Genomic DNA, 20701 nt, shown 5'->3' on the forward strand with positions numbered 1-20701 from the left:
TGAGCTGGAGCCCCGCATCGGGCTCTGTGCTGACAGCTCGGAGCCTGGAGCCTGCTTCAGAATCTGTGACTCCCCCCCTCTCTCTGTCCCCTCCCCAGCTCATGCTCTGTCTCTGTCTCTCAAAAAATAAATAAACGTTAAAAAAAATTGTAAAAAAGCTGTTAAAAGACTGGAAAAGCTAAGCAGAGATTTTGTTAGTTTCACAGTGGTAGAGAAACAAATCATGACTTTCAGGGCCTACCAAGGAAGAGGGACCTTAAAAAACACCTGCTCTAAAAGCAAGGGCAGACCACAAACAGACCAGCCTTAAAAGAACTAAGCTGATACAACATCCTGATCCACTCCATTTTCCATTTAAAATGCCCTGTATTTGGGGCGCCTGGGTGGCTCAGTCAGTTGGGCTTCCAACTTCGGCTCAGGTCATGATCTTGCAGTAAACAAGCTCGAACCCCACATTGGACTCTGTGCTGACAACTCAGAGCCTGGAGCGTGCTTCGGATTCTGTGTCTCCCTCTCTCTCTCTGCCCTTCCCCCACTCACACACTCGCTCTCTCTCAAAGATAAATAAAACATTAAAAATTAAAATGCCCAGTATTTGAACAAAAATTACCAAGAACATCAAGAAATACGACCAAACCAAGAGAAAAATACAATCATTAACAACAATTTAAAAATATCATTTTATAAAGAAGATATTTATGAACAATAAAACCAAATAAATTAAGAACTGACTGGATGGGTTTGACGACAAATAAACAGTAAAGAGATGACTAGTGAACTGGAAGATAGGTCAGTAGAAAAAAAATACTCATATTAAAGCACAGAAAATACAAAAACAAGCTTCAGGGACACGTAGGATACCACAAAAGAGTCTAACATTATGCAGAGTCTAAGAAGAGGAGAAAATAATGGGGCAAAAGCAATATTCAAAGGGACACCTGGGTGGCTCAGTCGGTTGAGCATCCGACTTCGGCTCAAGTCATGATCTCACCTCACCGCTCATGAGTTCGAGCTCTGTGTCGGGCTCTGTGCTAACAGCTCAGAGCCTGGAGCTGGCTTCCGATTCTGTATCTCCCTCTCTCTCTGCCCCTAACCCACTCACATTCTGTCTCTGTCTCTCTCAAAAATAAATAAACATTAAAAAAAAATTTTTTTTAAACAATATTTGAAGGTAACTCCCCCCAGATATTCTAAAACGGACAAAAAAAAAATCAAGCCATGAATTCTAGAACTCCAAACTCCACGGGGGATACATACAAAGAGAACCACACTTAAGCACATCATAATAAAGTTGCTAAAAAAAAAAAAAAAAAAAAGCTAAAGGGGCACCTGGCTGGCTAAATTGGTGGAGAATGTGACTCTTGATTTTGGGGTTGTAAGTTCAAGTCCCACACTGGGCATAGAGATTACTTTAAAAAAATAAAATCTTTAGGAAAAAAATCTAAAGAGAAAAAAATACTACTTTCAAAAGAAACACAATAAAACTGACAGATAACTTTTTAACATAAATAAAGGAAGCTAGAAGACAATGGCATGCTATCCTTAAAGGATTAAAAAAAAGGCAAGCTACAATTCTATACCCAGTGAAAATATCCTCCAAATATGAAGGTGAAAAAGACATTTTCAGACAAAAATTGAAAGAATGTGACACCAGCAGGCATCCTTCACCACACACACACACACACACACACACACACACACACACACACACAACTAAGGGCGTGTTTCTTCAGAAAGTAGGAAATTAATCTGAGAGGGGAGCATGAGCATAGTCATACAGGAAGAAATGAAGAATAGCAAAAAGAGTAAACAAGTGGATTAATCTAAATTATTATTGACTTTTGAAGTCCATGTCTTGTGGGGTTTAATATACAGAGAGAATTAAAATCACAAGACCTCAGGGTTGATGGAGGGCAGATGGGTGGGGGGATGGGCTAAATGGGTGATGGGCATTAACGAGGGCACTTGCTGGGATGAGCACTGGGTGTCACACATAAGTAATGAATCACTAAATTCTATTCCTGAAACCAATACTATGCTATATGTTAACTAACTTGACTCTAAATGATAAATAGATAAATAATAAAATCACAAGACTTCCAAAGGCATAAAGGAGGTAAAGGGAGTCTAAGGGTTGTAAGGAGCTTGAACTGTCCAGGAAATGGTTAAAGGATTAATCTAGGGTCAGCTCTTATAAAAAAAAAAAAAAAAACAAAAAAAAAAACCCACACACAGAATGGGTCCAACTATGCAAAGATATGTATGTTGAAAAAATACCAGAAAGAAGAAAGAAACACACTATTTTTTTTAAATGGAAGTTCAATCTAGATGAGGGAATGCTGACTGGTTTTGACTGTCTTCATGCTTTTCAGCGTTTTCAGTAGAACAACTCTTTTCTCGATGTTTGATTTCACACAAAACTAGTACACTATTTTCTTACCCTTGTGGCAGGTGAAAGTAGCTTCTTATAAAACTTATGAAACTTATAAAGTTTCAAAAAGAAAAATTCCTAAAACACTGGAACAGAGACCCCATAATTCCACAGTCAATTATTAGCAACAATTACTCATACGGAGAACGCTGTTCACCTGCCAGTACAAACCAGAATCTGTGCCCTGGGCAGGGAATGACTGTTCGCACACTCTATGCGTACTGAGACAAAAGCACTCCTAAAGTCTTTTGATAAGCATGAAGAAATTCTAACTCGATGGAAAGAAGTACTTTTGATAATAATTCAGGTCATTTGCCCAGTCTTTCCACAACAGAAATCCAAAGATTTTGCTAAATTAATTAATAGTGGTTATCATGCAAGAGACATTTGTACTCCACCTTACAGCAAGAAAAAAACTGAGCCCCAGAGAAGTAATGTGGCGTATGGTTTAAAGGATAATACATGCTACACAAGAATTACCCTTTTTTGAAAAACAATACTATTAGACCGGATGAAGTGAGGCCGGTACTCCCACACACTAGCAGTATGAATGAAAATTAATCTTTAAAAATGTTTTCAAGAGGGGGAACTGGGTGGCTCAGTCAGCTAAGCGTCTGACTCTTGATTTCAGTTCAGGTCATATCTCGAGGTTTGTGGGTTTGAGTCCCGAGTTGGCTCTATGCTCCGTGTGTCAGCACAGAGTCTGCTTGGGATTCTCTCCCCCTCTCTCTGCCCCTCCCTGACTCATGCACGGAGGTGAGCGTTCTCTCTCTCTCTCTCTCTCTCTCTCTCTCAAAATAAACTTGAGATCACCTGGCTGGCTCTGTTGGTAGAGTATATAATTCTTGCTCTCGGGGTTGTGAGTTCGAATTCAGATTCCCCTGGGGCACCTGGGCGGCTCAGTTGGTTGAGCTGCTAACTCTTGATTTCAGCTCAGGTCAGGATCTCAGGGTGATGAGATCGAGCCCCTTGTGGGGGTCTGCACCGAGCACAGAGCCTGCTTGGGATTCCCTCCCTCCCTTTCTTTCTGCCCCTTCCCTGCTCGCTCGCTCTCTCTCTCTAAAATAAATTTTTAAAATCTTCTTGAAACAGTAAAATATTTTAAAAAATGAAAAGTGTTTTGAAAAACAATTAGGAAACATTACTGAGAACCTGAAAACACCCACTATCTTTAACATAGTAATTCTTCTTTCCAGGAATTTATCCTAAGAAAATTATCTGAGATGTGATCAAAGATTTATAAACAAGGATGTTCACGGAAGCATTATTTACAATAGTCAAAATGATAAACAAGTTAAAATTTTTTTAAAATTTTTTTTAATGTTTATTTATTTTTGAGAGAGACAGAGTGTGAGCAGGGGAGGGGCAAAAAGAGGGGGAGACAGAATCTGAAGCAGGCTCCAGGTTCTGAGCTGTCAGCACAGAGCCTGAGGTGGGGCTTGAACTCACGAACCCATGAGACCATGACCTGAGCTGAAGTCAGATGCTTAAATGACTGAGTCACCCAGGCGCCCCCAATTTTTTTTTTAGTTTATTTATTTATTTGAGAGAGACAGAGACAGAGACAGAGAGGATCCCAAGGAGGCTCTGCACTGTCAGTGCAAAGCCCGACAAGGGGCTCAAACTCACGGACTGTGAGATCATGACCTGAGCCGAAACCAACAGTCAGACTCTTAAATGACTGAGCCACCCAGGTTACTCAAGCTGAATTTCTAATAATAGGAATTAGTTAAATAAATTATGGGACCCAGTGCCTGGTACACAGTAGGTACTCCATAAATATTTGTTTAACATAGAATCCATATGAGAATATACTAAAAAAACTATGAAAAAATTCAAACAATATTTAATGAGCAAGATATTAAATCTCACTCAAGGGGCACAGACTCTGCTTGGGATTCTCTTTCTCCTTCTCTCTCTGCCCCTCCCCCACTCATGCTGTCTCTCTCACTCTCTCTCTCAAAATAAACTGTAAGAAAAAGTCTCATTCAAAGTTAGCTCAATACCATTTTTTTTTTAAATTTATTTCTGGGAGACAGAGCATGAGTGGGGGAGGGGTAGAAAGAGAGGGAGTCAGTCCGAAGCAGGCTCCAGGCTCTAAGCTGTCAGCACAGAGCGTGATGTGGAGCTCGAACTCACAAGCTGTGAGATCACGACCTGAGCTGAAGGTGGACGCTTAACCGACTGAGCCACCCAGGTGCCCCAGCTCAGTGCTATTTTTAAAGCATAGCTTATGCCTTTTGAGAACTTACTCGGGGCACCTGGGTGGCTCAGTTGGTTAAGGGTCCGACTTCGACTCAGGTCATGATCTCACGGTTTGTGAGTTCAAGCCCCGCATCAGGTTCTGTGCTGACAGCTCAGAGCCTGGAGCCTGCTTTGGATTGTGTGTCTCCCTCTCTCCCTGCCCCTTCCCTGCTCATGCTCTGTCTCTCTCTCTCTCTCTCTCTCTCTCAAAAATAAATAAACATTTAAAAAAATTAAAAAAAAAAAAAGAACTTACTAACTGCCAGGCACAGCCCCAAATGTTTTACATGTACTGTTTCAATTCTCCTACCCAGCCCCATTATTTCCATGGAGTGAAGGGTCCTGGATCCAAACCCAGGCAGTCTGACTCCAGAACTTAAACTATTAATCACCAGACTATGCTGCCTGGAAAAAATACTGGAAGGAAATTATTAAAATGTTAACAGGAAGGAATTAAAGACAATTGTGATTTTCTTCCTTACACCTGCTAATATTTTCCAAATTCTCTATAATCACCACGCACTATTTGTAGCCTTCCCATCCAAACTAAAAAGTTTTATGAACTTTCACTTGTCATTTACACAATCTCAGTGGAAAAGTCTTAGCTCCAGAGGAATTTTGAATCGTGTCTTCTCCAGGTCTTAACGGCAGGAGAACACTGTGTAAATGTGAGCCATGACATTCTGACCGTGAAAGGGGATGGGCCAAGAGTCTACTCAACAGACCATGAGTCCATAACTTCCACTGCACAAATACATGTCGCCATCTGGTTGACAAGGCACTGATTTATACACACATTCTGCCATTAATCTTCCCAACGACCCATCTGAGTAGATGTGACCATCTCAGAAGAGGGAGGTTTAGGAAGGTGAAGTGACTTTCCCAAGATTATGTAGAGCACTCCAGCTCTGGTCAAAGATCCATCCATCATGTGCCCAGCCACCAACCATTCGCCCAAATCAAGAGCATGTTCAGGTTCAAGCGTGCCTGGAAGCTAATAATGGGGGATTTGCGAGACACACACATACTTGGTGCCCAAAACCCCGATATCGCACTGGGACCCAGCCACCACAGGGCTTCGTTCTTCCAGAAAACAATTATGCAGAAGAGTGAAGTATATGGCTTTATTATCTGCCATAGCACTTTTGCATCCTTTATCTCCTTTGATTCTTACAATAAACCTTGTCAACCAGTAAAGCGAAGGTACTGAGAATAAAGGAAATGAGGCTCTGAGCGTCACGCCGCTATCCGGGAATACCCTCCCAGGGTCGGTGTGGTGCCCCTTCCTCTGTATCACACCAGACACATTTCTGAATAAAACTCGGTCCACACTGACTGGTAAAGCTAAATGGGAGGCACTCACTTTTACAGTCACACAGATCTGGGATTCTTGGGTTTGAATTCCTGCTCTGCAATTTACTAGCCACGAGACCTTGAACAAGCCGGTTCCATCCCTTTGTGCCCCCATTTCCTCTCCTGTGTAATGAGTATAATAACGCCTTCCTCAGGGAGTTGCTGTGAGGTCATAGATGTAAAATGACGACATGCATCTGCGCTTAGTAGGTAGCTGTCATATTTTTAAATGTATCCCATCCCCGAACGTGTACCATGTGAGGTCACCATGGCCAGAGCACAATGCATCACCTTCCTAAAGAAAATAATCCTCTTAGGCCTCTCTAACCCTGCCATTCTGGTTCCTTTTAACCATCTCAAAAGAGCCTACATGGATCGCAGTTACTTCCCAGACTCCTTTGCAAAACTCTCTACAAGCTTCTTAAATTTAAGCCCCCAAAAGTGTCCTCAGAGGAGAATCAGTCATGGAGCAAAGAAGACAGAAAGCTGAAACCCCAGCCTCTGTGCTCTGAGCTTCTGATTTGCTACAAGGGTTCAGACATGGGACCACATAGAGTAAAATGTACCCTGAAAAGAAATGAACAGGTGAGCACAGGGCACGAATGGGGGGGGGGGGGTGGCAACCCATCTACAAAAGTGAACAAGGCTGGGGGCCTCCAAGTAGAAAGGGACGGAGGGACCCTTTTGAGAACTTACTAACTGCCAGGCACCACCCCAAATGTTTACATGTATCACCTCATTTCATCTCACCCAGACCCATTATTTCCATGGAGTGAAGGGTCCTGGATCCAAACCCAGGCAGACTAACTCCAGAACTTAAAACTACTAATCAGCAGACTATGCTGCCTAGAAAAAGTACTGGAAGGAAATTATTAAAATGTTAACAGGGAGGAATTAAAGACAATTGTGATTTTCTTCCTCATACCTGCTAATATTTTCTAACAAGCTGCTAACACCTGCTAACAAGTGAAAGGGAAGGCTTTCTGCAATTTGCCTTAGAAACCGATGAGAGCATCCAAAATGGAAACAGAAATGGTAGGAAACCCTGACCTGGCAAGACAGCGATGCTACTCTTTCCAACTCACGGGTACAGCTTAAGAGTGCATATCCTTACCTTCCTGCTCCTGTACTTCCAATACTTTCCTAACTGATCTCTTGGCCTACGGGTTCAGCTTGTCCTCCATACCTCTCTGAGTGACCTAATACATAAATCTGACTTGTCCCTATTCCCCACACACCTCTCCTCACTCCAAACCCTCTGTGACTCCCCTACTGCCTACCAGGTCAAGGCTAAGCTTCATATCATGGTATCAGATCCCATTTCAGCCCAATCCCTTCTTACCTCTCCAGCCTCATCCCCTGCAACTGTCACTGACAACTTCATAGGTGCCAGACCCTGGCTGGGTGCTGGGGACACAATGATAAACACCACGTGGCACAAAGATGAACACGACCTAGCTCATGCCCTTAAGAAGCTGAAAGTCCCCTTGGGCAGACAGCCAGAGAAAGGGATCACTGCAATCCAGATAGACAGTGGGATGGCAATCCAGCCTGGAGTGCTTGGGGAAGGCCTCTGGAGAAGTAGGAGTGAGCCAGCTAAGGGCCAAAGGAGGAACCCTTCCATGAAGAAGAAGCCTCAGAGCAAAGTTCATGAGCAGCACTACCTAAAAGAACTTTCTACACTAACGGAAACGTTCTACACGTACATTTTCCAATATGGTAGCCACCAGCCACATGTAGCCATTGAGCACTTGACATGTGGCTAGTGCAACTGCGGAACTGAATTTTTATTTGATTTGATTTTTCATTAACTTACACTTAAATGGCCATGCATGGCTAGTGGCTACCATATTGGATAGCACAGTTCTAGAGCATTAAACTGAAGGTAATGGAAAATAAGGGGAGATGGGTAAGGCCAGATTACATGTAGCTTCCTATACTCACCATACTATCTGCTAGTCGCTCCCCCTCCCCCTACCTACCTGGCAATCCCCCGGAGAACCCACACAACCCCACCCTGTACCACCTCTATCTGAAGACCACCCATGTACCACCTCTCTCTGAAGACTTCCCTGGCTGCTCTACACAGTCTCTCCCACTTACTACTTCTGAAATGTGGTCTTTTTCTAGGCAGGCAGCCCTGTGTATCAGATTTATATGTTCTCATAGCTGTCCCTACCAGATTCTGAACTCCTTCTCTTACTTGCCCTGGTTATTTCCAGCCACTGGCACATGGGAGGCACTCGATAATGCTTGATGACCAAGTTGTCAGCACCGACACAGTCACTGTAGCCTGGCAGGAATGGGGAAGAGGGCACTCTCTCACTTCTTCTATCAAAGATGTGAGCCACTAACCTTGATCTTTTCCTCAGCTCTGTCCAGGGGCTTGGGAAAGGTTCTCACGAACATCTGAACATTCTACCCCTTAGCTGTCAATGGCGGGTCTGGAGACCAGCTTGGCAACTCGGCACCTGTGTGTCCTTAAGCAAGGTGCTGACACCGCACCCCCCCCCCCCGCCCGAGACTCAGGTTCCTCAAGTATAAAGTGGGCACCACATCTGCCTCTTACAGCTGCTATAAGGCTGAAGTGACTAACACATCTGCACAGGGCCAGGCACACAGTAAGGTCTCTATATAAACAGCAGCAACTACTCCTGAAGCAATTTGAAACCCTCATTTGGATACCCCACAGCATATGCAAATTCCTGAGCCCCTAAATAGGCTCTTCTTGGTGCTCTCCGGGATGCAAGGGATATAATCCAATCTCTGACTCACAGTGTGTTGCCAAAATTCTCCTTGGGTTCCCAAGAGAAAATTTATTTTCATTCCCTCCAACTTTAAAAATTAAACAGTCCTTACAGCGTTTTGGGGTGGCGGGTGACAATGGAGACCATGCAATCCAACAAGCAGCTTTAAAAAGGTTACAAACTGTTGGGAGAAAGAAAGGAGAAGGCAGCCAAAGGGGGTGGGCAAGGGGGGGGGGGTGGAGACAATCCCCTGAGTTTCTGCTATTATTGAATACCCCAACTCTCAAAGCAGCCTGGCCGCCCCCTCCTCCACGTGAGCTAAGCTCTGTTAATGAGAAAGCGGAGCTCTGCCTACATTACCACAATAATGATTTCCCCGTTGCATTTTTACATGCCTGCCGCTTTATCATAGCAGAAGTAGACATATATTTTCAATAAATCCCTTCTCTCCTTCCTCCTCCCCAACTCCGGCTCTCCCAGTAAATGTTGTTCCCTCCGCGCCCTCCCCCAACGCAATCCCAACCCTGGAGCACAATGAGTTCCGCTAATCAAAACAGAAAGAAAAAGAAAAATGGAAAAATCACAGCTGCTGAAAAACAGCATTCGCTACAAGTCAAAGCCCTCCACATTTTTTCTGCACGCAGCATTTACTTCTTCAAGGACACATCACCCCCGCCCCATCAGAAATCTTACGTAGAGTTGCTCCAACTGGGAGGGGGGGCGGGTAAAGAAATCTAATATTCGCTCTCTTTCCTATTTTGACTAAGGCAGCACAGACAGAAATATAGATAAGGCCTCGAATAACTGATTTAACAAAATGTCACTTATTAAAAAGGATGGGGGATGGGGCTGCACTTGAATTTGAGAGCTCAGTTAAACCACCCCAGCTAAAGGCTGCCAGGCCATGAGAGGCAAGGGGCGGGGGGAGGAAACATTCTCTAGCCCGGTCTCCTTCAGTGGCTGCAAGGGTTGACCCTGGCGGGCAGAGAGGCCTGGATTTCTCCCTCCAATAAGAACCAATGGGGGACCTGGGGAGGGGGGGAACCAGAAGTAAAAGAAAAACAAAAAAAAAACCCGGTTGATTCTTAAATACATAAGCATCTATACTGCATTAACTAGTGCCAGCCTCTGTGCCAGGTGCTGGGGGTACAAAAAATGAATGATGACCCAGTTCGGCCCTCCCCAAGGCAGCCTAGAAGGGGTGAAAGACACCTGATGGTAAGTATGACAATAGCAAGGGCTGAGGCAGCCCAAGTGAGTCCCCTCTCTAGCCCAGCCCACAGCCCTGGCCCGGGACCAGGCACACAGGGCCCTCAAGGAAGAGTTAAGGAATGAGCATACGCACAGTGAAATTGTTTGAATTCCATACTGGTTTCTAAAGAAGCTGAGACTCCCAAAGGAGAGAGGCCTCTAAACATCCTTACCTACTGTGGCTCCCCAGAAAACCCCCTCGGCTCACTTGTGCTCACCCAATTAAAAAAGAAAAGTGAACAAGCCCCAGTACTTGATAATCAGCCTCATTACGGGTATCCTTGAGTTGAATTTTAAGGGAGTTTGATGTCTCCCATTGTGAGAACATCAGAGGGAGCTCAAAAGACACCCCTATTAAAACTCTTTGGGCATCAACTCCCAACTTTTTTTCTTGTCTTTCTTAAAACATCTTTCAAATAAGTTAGATTGAAGGTGGTTTCCCAAGACAAGGAGAGGCCCTCAGCGTAGCTTCTGTGATGACCAGGGGCCCTCAGGAAGCTGAGATCGCAACCTGCTCAGAGCCCAGTGTGTCCAAAGCTGGAGCCTGGAAACTGGAGGCCAGGCTATCTAGAAACGAATACCGATTGTCCAGGTTCCTCCACTGAGGGGCCCTGCAGAAAGGACGGGGCTAAGGGTAGGAGGCTGATGGAGAACAGCCATGCAATTTGTTAAAGTCAAGTTTTGGCTTTAATTATGAGGCAGCCTTAAAGCTGTGTGCTCCAGAATGAGCCAGACGATTCGAGCTCTAAAAAATGTAATGCCCAAAACATGCTTAAATCATCTGAGTGTTTCCAACTAAGGTCACTGGGACTTATAAGCCCGAAATTCCCAGGTGATCTTGGTGTCCACAGTCCTCTGCATATATTCTGTACGATACTCTTATTTAATACTTCATAGCAATATCTATTTGAAGGTGCACAATATTTGGAGACCATTCAAATTCTGGCATTAAAACAGGGCTTTGGATGCTAGCTGGACATGTGATTCTGGGTTAATCACTTATTTGTATTTTTTCAATCCTGCTTCTTGAGCCTCACTTTCTTCGGCTGTAAAATGAGAGTATCCACCTCCGATGGCTGATGTTTCTGTTGTCAGATAAACTAAGACACGCCGAAGAGGCTTTGGACCAATAAAAAGCTGGGTAAACACTAGTCATTTCAACGATGGCATCCATTTCCTCTCTCTCTGATTTTTCGTTGATTATTTCCCCCTCTCTATGAAACCAAATTGATATCAGTTCCACTGATCTCTCAAAACTGACAAGTTGTATTTGTTATACAAATACAAGAAGTCCCATTATCCACAGGTGAGCAAACCCCTCAGTAACTGCTCCATTACCCTAGTCTGTCTGCTTTTGTTACATTTCACGTTTTTCCATAATATGAAGCAATTCAAAAATAAATAAGTAAATAAATAAATAAATAAATAAAGCATCACCCTCCGGGGCTCAGAGGCCAGAGGTCTGATTACGTGAAAAGCACGAAATATTTTTTAAAAACTGGAAATGACTGGGGCAACCTGGGTGGCTCAGTCAGTTAAGCGACAGATTCTTGGTTTCAGCTCAGGTCATGATCTCACGGTTCTGTGAGTTCGAGCCCCACGTCGGGCTCTCGGCTGTCAGTGCAGAGCCTGCTTGGGACCTTCTCTCTCCCTCTGTCTCTGCCCCTCCCAGTCGTCAGTTTTTTTTATCTGAAAAGGAGATCTGACCGAAGATCAATTCACCTCGCTGCTGTCTTCCTACGGAGGAGGCCTCTTACAGTTTACTTAGCACTTTCCATACATTATCTGGCTGCTTCCTTGCAACTCCTGAGAGGAGAGGTGGCACATGGGGTCACCCTCTTTTTACAGATGCTGAGACAGCCCCAGAGGCCGCCTTGTCCAGAGCCATAGGACGGTGCTGAACCAGAAGACCCCAACCCAGGTCTTCTGAGTCCCTCCTTGCCCACCCACCTCCCATGCAGGCACCACGGTTGGGGACCACCCGGGCTGGCAGTCTGTGGCATATTTTTGTGAAAGGCAGCCTGAAGGAGAGGCCTCTTTTTTTTTTTTTTTTTTCCTTTCTTGGAGCTTCTTGCCCAAAACATATGACACAGTGCCCACCAACTTTTGAACAGGGCTGAAAATCACAGATGTCTTTTTCCAATGATAGTTTTCAAATAAATCTTACGTGAGGCCCAAATTACTTTCACTGAAGACTCTTCCCCAAGCGAAAGAATCCGCGCTTGCCTCTGTACTGCTCAGTAATGCAGTCAAATGTTGAGAAATATGCAGTACAATTTTCTGATGCAGTCTTAACCCTTCAAAGTCTCTGGCTGGTGTCAAGTCCTGAGTCCAGACCCCTTCCCAAGGAGGGTGCAGCCTCAGCCCAGAGCACCCCATGACAGAGTACAGCTCCCTCACCTCCTGCTCACCTACACCTGTCTTATCCCTCTGGTCAGGATGGAAGGCCCTCCCCCCACCCTCCTCCCCCAGGGAAAGGCCAAATCTTCCTGAAACCTTCTCAAGGGCTCTCGTCAGCTGTCCTGACCTCACCCATTGCTCTCATCAATCACCCCCCTCTCCAGGATCTCTCCCATTTGCTCAAAATTTGTAACACCGGCACCCGAAAAACCGCTTCCCGTTATGCACACGTCCTTCCAGCCCCCACTCCATTTCTCTGCCCCCCTTTCACCATCAACCTTTGCCAAAAAATTGTCTACACGTGCTGACCAGTTCCTTACCTTCTAGTGCCCTGCCCACCCCCTCCAATCTTGCTCCCCACCCCCCATTCCCTGCATTCCACTGAGGCTGTTCTTTGAAAAGTCCCCGGTGGCTTCCATTTTGCCAAATCCAGGGGTGACTTTTCTGGCCTTATTAACCTCATGAAACATTCAACCACCACCCCTTCCCCAACAAACACACACACACACACACACACACACACACACACACACAGCCGTTCCTTCTCTCTCTCTCTAGGTTTCTTAGGACATCTCACCCAGTCCCCTGGATTTAAATACCACCCCCTGGCTGATGGCTTCCACATTTTTATCTCTCGCCTGGCCACTCCTTTGGTGCTGGACACCACTGTCAGACTGCCAGCCTGTCATCTCCACCTTGAGTTTAACAGGCATTTCAAACCTAGCAGGGCCCAAACGGAAATAGCTTGATTCCATCCCCCTCCCGCTCCCAATCTTCCCCATCTGGGCAAACAGCACCACCCAACTACCCAAACGCTCAAGCCAGAACCCCCCAGAGCCATCCTGGATTCCTCCTCCCCAGCCACCATCAAACCCACCAGCAACCCTGCCCATCCTGCCCATTCTACCTACAAAGTGCATCTCCACCCACCTGCTCCCTCCACTCCCTGTCACCTCCTCCTCCTCCTCACCTGGCCGGCTCTCCGACCCCACACCTGCCCCCTCCACCACCGCAAGCCCCTTTATCAAGACTTGAGGGTGTCACTTCCCACTGGAAACTTTCAGTGGTTTCCCACTACACTTCAAATGAAACCCAACCTTCTCAAGGCCTCCAGAGTCCCGCACATTCGCCTCACGCTGCCTTCGCTCCATCCCCCTTGTCTGCCTGTGCCTCTTTTTAGTTCCCCTCCCCCCTCCAAAACCAAAATCCTTCCACATAGGCTCCCCACCGCCTGGTGCTCTCTGACAAACCTAAGAGTGCCTGTTATAGGCTACTTTAGCTGAGTAAGTCCAGGTCACTGTTCCCTGGGATTTCATCAAAGCACTTACCACATTTTGCAATATATATTTCTGTACACGTCTGCCACCCCCTCTGGGCTGTAAGCTAGGGGTGGGGTGGGGGAAGGGAAGAGGGAGTTGATGACGTCTGTTTTAATTATCAACCTATTCCCAGAACCTTAAGCCAGTGCCTAGCACATAGGACGTGCTCAGTAAGTAGCTGCTGAATGTACTAAACTAGATCCGGTTACGGCATGAAAATACGTAATTGTTATCTTCTAGAAGCCCAGAGTTATCACTGCCATTTAGGCCCACAGGTTCTTTTTCCCCTTCCTCTCCATCAAAAAAAAAAAATTTTTTTTAGTGTCGCTGCACCAAGAGCCCAATAGCTGGCCATACCCACCCATCCCCAGCTTGTTGCCTTCGAGGAGGAAAAAACAAAAAGCATCCTTTTCCTCAGCAAACCCAGATTAACCAGACGACCTTACAAGCAGATACCATAAGTACTTAGAAATTCTTTTAAAAAAAAAAATCACAAGGTCTTTTTGTTATGCATTTTCTTTAACCCAGATGAAAAGATTTATTAAGAGAGCCACGAGGATCACACTTCTGTTACCAGGACCGTACTATTCCTTAAAATGCCACAGCATCTTCATTGACAAGCTTATGCCAATAACCACTCTTGTCAGCTACTCTTGTCGCCCTCTCCCCACAAAAAAAATCAACTATGTTTTACTTTCCCCTTTATTTCTCTGGTTCCCCTCCAACATGCAAATTCAGAAATATTATTAATCCACAAGATCCCAGCTGATTCTAATCCTCCCTTCTCCCTAAATCACACAGTTTTATGAGGTCATAAATAAAATGAGCTGAATTCAACGGCTTTTAGAGAACAACCAGCATCCATTTGTACTGCCTGGGGTCTGAGCCACGTGTCTGGATCCTCACTTTTCATGTCAATGTTCAAAGTCAATAAAAACATCAAGAGCTTCCCCCCCCCCCCCAAAAAAAAATGCCCATGGTGAAATACAGAATATCCTAGAAATGACAGTATTACAATATCATCATCATGAACTCTATCACAAACATATGACCAAATCCCAATTACCCACATGTGAATTCTCCACAGAAAGTGGATAAAGCCACACTCAGCTTCCTGGTGTCCCACTCTTCCCCAAGCCTACCTCCTCCTGTGGCCTGGGAATAACAGTTCAATTAACCTTGGACTTGACCAAGCATAATTAGACAGGTAAACCAGCTGGCTGGAGGGGAAACTTCCAAGATTAACTGAAATTATTTTGGGTGCCTGGGATTATGTGCCCCACGCTCTATTAGCACATATAATTGGGAAACAACCGTGCACTTTTTTTTTTTCTGAAGACAGTGGCAGACTTTTGTGAAAGTATTTCCTTGTGTTTGGTGGTCAAAATTACCAGGCTACTCAAGAGTCCTTTTTGGAATGCCAAGGTACAAATCCACTCTCTCCATGAGAAGACAAAAACAGAAGTTAATCAACTCGTCCTAGTCCGTGAAGCAATTTGGCCGTTGGCCCAGGAAGAGCCTGTCGAGACCTCTTGAGACCTCTCTCCACAAGATCCAAGTCACAGAAATTTCAGAGATGGAAGAAACTCATGGACAGAATCTGCATTTTTAAGACAAAAAGTCCGAAACCCAGAAATGGCTAGAAACTGATACCCTCCCCACTTTTCTTTATAGTGACATCCCCCCCCCACCTGAAAAGTTCTTCGTCACTTTACAAATATTGTAAACTGGGCCAACTACCGAATGCAAGACAATTTTAACACTTTCTGATCAATCAACTTGAAGGAGAACCCTTATACTTTCCAAAAAAAATCAATGCTTTTGGTCATTCTGACCAACTATCAAAGGAGGAGAAAAAGAATCTTCTAAATAAGCTTTGTTTCTGTGGCCACACATTTTATTATATAAGCAGCAGCCCCCTCTTTTACAATGAAAGCTCTTACCTCAATAAAAACCACAGGCCCAAGCGAGTTAAAGGAGGCAAAACTGAGTACTTTCCACACAGTTCATAGAACAACTGTTTTCACAGCAAGCTCACATAAATGCTATGTGATATTAACACATGCCTGCTATGTGGAAGCCTGCTTACCAAGCTGTGAAAAGACCCATGTTCACTATGGAACCTGCAAAATTAATATTCTCAATGCCCATAAAGCAGAAGGGAAATGTTGGGTGTTTTTTTTTTTTTTTTTTTTTGAGATGTCAAGCTGGCTTCTAAACAATCCTTTGGCGAAAATGGACATGCCTAAAAGGGCGGGGCCCAAAGAGGCGTGTCACTCCCAGTATCAATTCCTATAAATCAAATCGTGACAATCACCACAATATTTTAAAAAGAATGAATTATGATTCATGGGCCTTCAAACCTTTATTACCAGGAGAACATTCTCAGCAAAAGAGGGGAAAAAAAGCTACTGAGACTTGATTAATGGCCAAAGCAAGACAATAAAATAAATCTCATAAACGTAGGGGGAAAAAAAAAACCTGAATGAGTGCTCTAGGCTTCAAGGGTAGACATGTAAATAATTCTACTACCCTGGGATAAATACACATAAAGATTTTGTTTACCCTTCCAGCATATACACCATTCCGGCTAAGATTTTCAGCAGAGAAAACTAACAGCAAATTTGTTCAACTAATGCCCAGTTAGGAATATTTGGTAAGTGGCAATAATACCTAATTCCCAACGAACTCAGCTCTCAAGCTGCCAAAAATCAAATTCTCAATCTGGAAATCGGATGACGAGAAGGAAAGAAGAAAAGCACTGTCCAGGACATCAGTAACACGGAGAGGAATTTTTTTTTTTTTTAAACTCACTTTTTCCCCTGCTACAATTGAGCCTGTCTACAGAACTGCACAAAGCTTAACCAACTTTAGTCAACCACACACCTAGCATTTACTCCCTGACCCTACTAAACATGCCTGGGTTTGAATCCCTGGTGCTAAAATTACCCTGGCGAAGTGAAAATTCCCAGCATAATCAAGGTACCTGACAGCCAAAACCTACAACTTCTCTGCAGAAACCAGCAGGCTGAAAATCAGGAAAAGAGAAGCAAGGAGAAGCCAAGACTGATGGTTAACTGGTTAAGCGCAGAGTAGTGCCTGTTAGTCTTACAGTGGGCATCAAAAAACCACATTTTCCATCACCAGATTGCTTTCTTGAAACGGTAAATGATGCAGAAGGTCGGTACCAACTGAGACAACTTAAAACTCCTTTCTCAAAGCTCTCCTCCATGGCCTGCTAAAAAGTGAACCCAGCCGGCTTTTGGGAGGCATTTTTGAAAAAACTCTTCGGCCATCCCTGGATCCATCATTCCTAAGCATCACCTCCATCCATGTACTTCACAAGACAGCCCAGGCCAGGCTGTTAGCAAACCCGCTTCAACACTTCACTTGCCAAAGCCGTGTCTAGTCTGGGGAAGAGTTTCCACAAGCTGGCTCTAACAGACGAGTCCAAGGCACACGGAGGAACCAGAAGTCATTTTCTTTAACCTAAGGATGGCAGGCGCACATGCTCCATCCAGCCCAATGCTGGACGCTGCCCGCCAGGTGCTCTTGGCCTCCGCCAGTGAATACGTGGTTTTGTGTTGTTCTTCAATATCTATTTCTTCAGCCCACCAGGAGTAACTTCCCAGTCTCCCAAACTGAAGTTAGGGAGTGAAGGGGCAAGTCTACCCCTTTACACATTTCTTTCGTCCTGGTGGCCACTGTAACTTGGGGGAGTACCCAGCCCCCAAAGAGCCTACAAGCGCATATACATACATATATGCATCATGTCAAAAACCCCCAAAGGCACATCCCTAGGGTCCTGCGGTTTCTTGGCTGGAAGAATGAAGGCTTTATAACATCACAACCTCCAACTGCGAGCCCCACCACCACCACCCTTTAAGCGGGGGCTGCCAATTATAACGCCCACCTCAGCCCTCCCCCTTGGCTGGGATGCTGGACAGCCCGCAGAGGGAAGAGCGAAGAAGGGAAGCAGAAAGAAGGCCCTGCTAACATACTGAAAGTAAAGAAGTGGGGCGGGGGGGGGGCGGGGGAGACTTTTCCCTCCCCTCCCCCGTCTTCTCACGGAGCATCCCCCAACTAATTTTTTTAAATGAAACTTAATAAGCTTCTTGCCTACCTTGGCTGTTTCTGCAACAAGTGCATGGGCAATCCGACAAGACCAGACTCCGCTTGGGGGATGAGATGGGGGGCGAGCAGAGCTGATGGAGTAATTTCAATATTAATTTATGTCAGAGCCGCCTTCTCGAAGCGCTACTCACTTACAGTACTGCCCTCAGCCTGTAAACAAATATCGCTCCGCCAGGAAACATACTCCCCAGATGCAAGCCCCTTCCCCAGCAGGGAACAGGGCCCTGCGCCGCCCCCACCCCACCCCCAACAGCATGCTCCCTCACCCCGGGGAGGAAGCTCCGGGTTCCCAAAGCACCAACCCACCACCTCCGCCACCACCCCAGCAAGAAACTTACTCGGTCCGTCTACGCCTCCACCCTCCCTTCAGGAAATCTACTCTCCATATGCATTCAGCCTCCCCGCAGGAAATCTGCTCCCCCCTCCCCCCTTCTATATACATGCACCCCTCCCTCTCCTCCTCCCCACGCGCCCTCCCCAACCAGAAACTTACTAGCGTGCAAGCGTGCAGGCTCTCCTGATCCTGGAAACTTACTCCCAGATATAGCGCCCGCCAGCCCCCTTTCGCGGCCCTGCTCCCCTTCCAGCCCTCCGCGGCAAGCAACTCCAAACTCTCCGCATCCAGCCACTCTCCCTCCCCGGTGGAAATTTGCAGCGCGGGGCCGCGCGCGTGCATCCACCCTCCCCTTCAGGAAACTTACTCCCCATCTGCATGCACCGCCTCTCAGCCATCGCTTAGAGGGAAGGGGGTGTGCTAGGGAGACAGAAATACATATGTATCTCTCGCCCCTCCCCCGGCCGCAGCCCACTCGGGGCCGAGCCGCGGTAACCTGGCCTTACCTTTTGCATTGCTCCCCACCCTCGCCCCCTCCCTTAACCTTCCTTATCCGCTCCCCGGCGCCCCCCTTTTTTCACCCATTACCCACCCCTAGCAACCGTTCCCAAGCTCCTCTCGGCCTTTTTTTTTTTTTTTAATCCAGGATGCAAATTCCTCCCCTGTCAGCAAATCGACTGTCAAATTATTTTCTTGCAAAAGGAGAAAGGCGGGGTGGGGGGGGGGGAGCAGAAGCAAAAAGGGGGAGGGCGGGGGAAGGGAGCGAGGGACAGAGGAGGGGAGAGATATCCCTCCGCAGAGCTGGGTCTGGCCGCGGGCGGGGAAGCAGGAAGTAAGGTGTCCAGCGCCGCGGCCGGCGGGTCCTCCGCCGCGGCCCCCACCCGCGCCCCCTGTCCCTCCGGGCGCCGCGCTTCGGCGGGCGCGGGCAGCCTGGCGCATTGTTCGCAACCTCCCCGGCGATGCGCAGCCGACCTTATTTGTGTGCTCTGCATTTGCGTGAAGTTGCACCTTTTGTAGGCTGGCGAGACTCTGGGCGAGGATGGGGCGGGGGACGCGGACCGAGTTGCGGCCCCGCGCGGGACCTGTCAGCCCCGGGGTGTGGCGGACTCTCCGGCGTGACCGGAAAATCGAGGCCCGGGAGAAGGCGGCGTGGCCGGGAAGCTGCCGCCTTAGACCCGGACCAGTGCAGGATTGCTTCCTGCGTAGCCGTCCCGGTTATTGTAACGCGCTTTGCAATTTAACGACGGGGGTTGGGGGGGGGGAGGGTTCACTTAATTTTTTAAGGGGTTGCAAAGATACTAAGGTTTAGGTGGAGTGCGGGGAGAGGGCCCGTGCCGACCCCCACTACACCCAGGCTCGGCGGGGCTGGGAGAGGGGCTGGGGCTCCCGGGAAGGGGCTGGAGGTTCGCGAAGCGCGCGGCTCCATCCCTCCGCCCCGATGGGGGCGGGGAGGGGGTGCTGCAGACGGCGCTGGAAACGCAGCTCTCTGGGGAGGGGTCTCCATCTCCGCGGCGCTGCAGGCCGGGGAGGGAGGTTGCCTAGGAGAGGAGCCGGGGCCGAGAGGGGAGGGGAGGGGGCGCGGATGCCTCGGCTGCGCGCGCTCGCCCCTCCTCGCGCGCCATGACTGTGGAACGTGGTGCCGGGGAGGAGGGACGGTCGCCGGGGGCCGCCCGGGGCTGCTCGGCATTGGTGCGGAAACTCGAGCCGGGAGTCGCTCCTCGCGCTGTCTCCTCCTCCTCCTCTGCGGGGGAAACCGCTGCACCCAAACCGAGAGCAGCTGCGAGCAGGGGGCAGGGCGCGGGCTGAAAGGCGAGCCTAGGGTTCAAACCTCGGCGGCGCCAGGGGGGGCGAGAGCGGGACGGCCCCCGGGTCCCGCAAAGGCGCGGCCGCCCGTCGGTCCGGCGCGGGACCCCAGCGTTTCCAGGCTTCTCTCCCGGTCCGAGGGAACGTGAACCAAAGGTGGCCGGCTAAACAGACCACCTCGAGTCTGGTCTGAGACATCTGTCTCTTGAAGGGCCCACAACACAAGAGAGTAGTTTTTGCTCAAGGGAAAGTTAAACCATGCTTTTTTTCAGTGTGGGGAAATTGTTGCGTCCCTTCCCCTTAAAATCTCGCGCAGCATAAGTAAGGTGCTCCCGCTACCCGGACCTTCACCACTGTCCCCCACCCCCCCACCCCCACTCGGGCGCTGGGTGGGGACAGGGCGGGGGAAGGCTATATGGGAGCTTAAAGCATGAGGTCATGGGCGGAGGAGGCTGCTGCCAAAAGCGGCCGAGGTTTGTGTGTATTTTCAGGGGTAACGGTTCTTCAGCAATGGTAAGCTCTCCCGCCTAACCCTACCAGTTCTGAGGCTCCTGGACCAGAGAACCCCCGCAAGAAGAGGGGGCTCTGGGCTATGTCACTCGATAAGCTTTGGGCCGGTGCCCAGCCCTCCTTTATGGGGTCCTTCCATAGAAGCAAAGAAAGCTGACGGACAGCGCAGTGTCGC

The 20701-nt window shown here is 47.5% G+C and overlaps 1 protein-coding gene across 11 annotated transcripts in view; it reads right to left on the minus strand.

The window, feature by feature from the left end:
• Positions 1-20701, minus strand: part of TRERF1 (transcriptional regulating factor 1) — a 226213-nt gene that overhangs the window by 187881 nt on the left and 17631 nt on the right. For 4 of the 11 annotated variants that reach the window (XM_042986369.1, XM_042986368.1, XM_042986367.1 and 1 more), the window contains exons 1-2: positions 18373-18521; positions 17869-17950 (exon numbers count right to left, since the gene is read on the minus strand). The exons of 1 other annotated variant lie outside the window; for it this stretch is intronic. The gene's annotated coding sequence lies outside the window, so the exon portion shown is untranslated. Of the gene's footprint in view, positions 1-17868; positions 17951-18217; positions 18264-18372; positions 18523-18580; positions 18705-18805; positions 18841-20701 lie in introns of those variants that run through there. 6 more of the 11 variants (XM_042986361.1, XM_042986366.1, XM_042986355.1 and 3 more) reach the window with 4 other exon arrangements.

This window comes from Panthera tigris, chromosome B2 (genome assembly GCF_018350195.1).
Source record: "Panthera tigris isolate Pti1 chromosome B2, P.tigris_Pti1_mat1.1, whole genome shotgun sequence".
Classification (NCBI taxonomy): Eukaryota; Metazoa; Chordata; class Mammalia; order Carnivora; family Felidae; genus Panthera; species Panthera tigris.